Source organism: Eriocheir sinensis, chromosome 19 (genome assembly GCF_024679095.1).
Source record: "Eriocheir sinensis breed Jianghai 21 chromosome 19, ASM2467909v1, whole genome shotgun sequence".
Taxonomy (NCBI): Eukaryota; Metazoa; Arthropoda; class Malacostraca; order Decapoda; family Varunidae; genus Eriocheir; species Eriocheir sinensis.
Window position 1 is genome coordinate 8,133,289 of NC_066527.1, and position 337 is coordinate 8,133,625.

A 337-nucleotide genomic window follows, 5' to 3' on the forward strand; every position below is an offset into this window, starting at 1 on the left:
GGCTTCATTGTCATTCTATTACTAAATACATCTGTGCTGTTTATCTCTCGCCTAACTCTACTAACTATGTAAAATTCTCTCTCTCTCTCTCTCTCTCTCTCTCTCTCTCTCTCTCTCTCTCTCTCTCTCATTCACATTCCATACGGCACTTTATATTTTTCTTCCCTCAGCCAAAAACTGACCTCTTTCAGAACGCTTTCCCTCCCCCTTAAACTTTCCCTCGCGGTCTTATACCTTCCCGGCACCTTGCTCAATGATTTTCCCAATTTTAATTTTACATTTCTTACCTATCAATTTTTTAAATACGTATGTTTTACTAAGCTGAACAACCTGATTT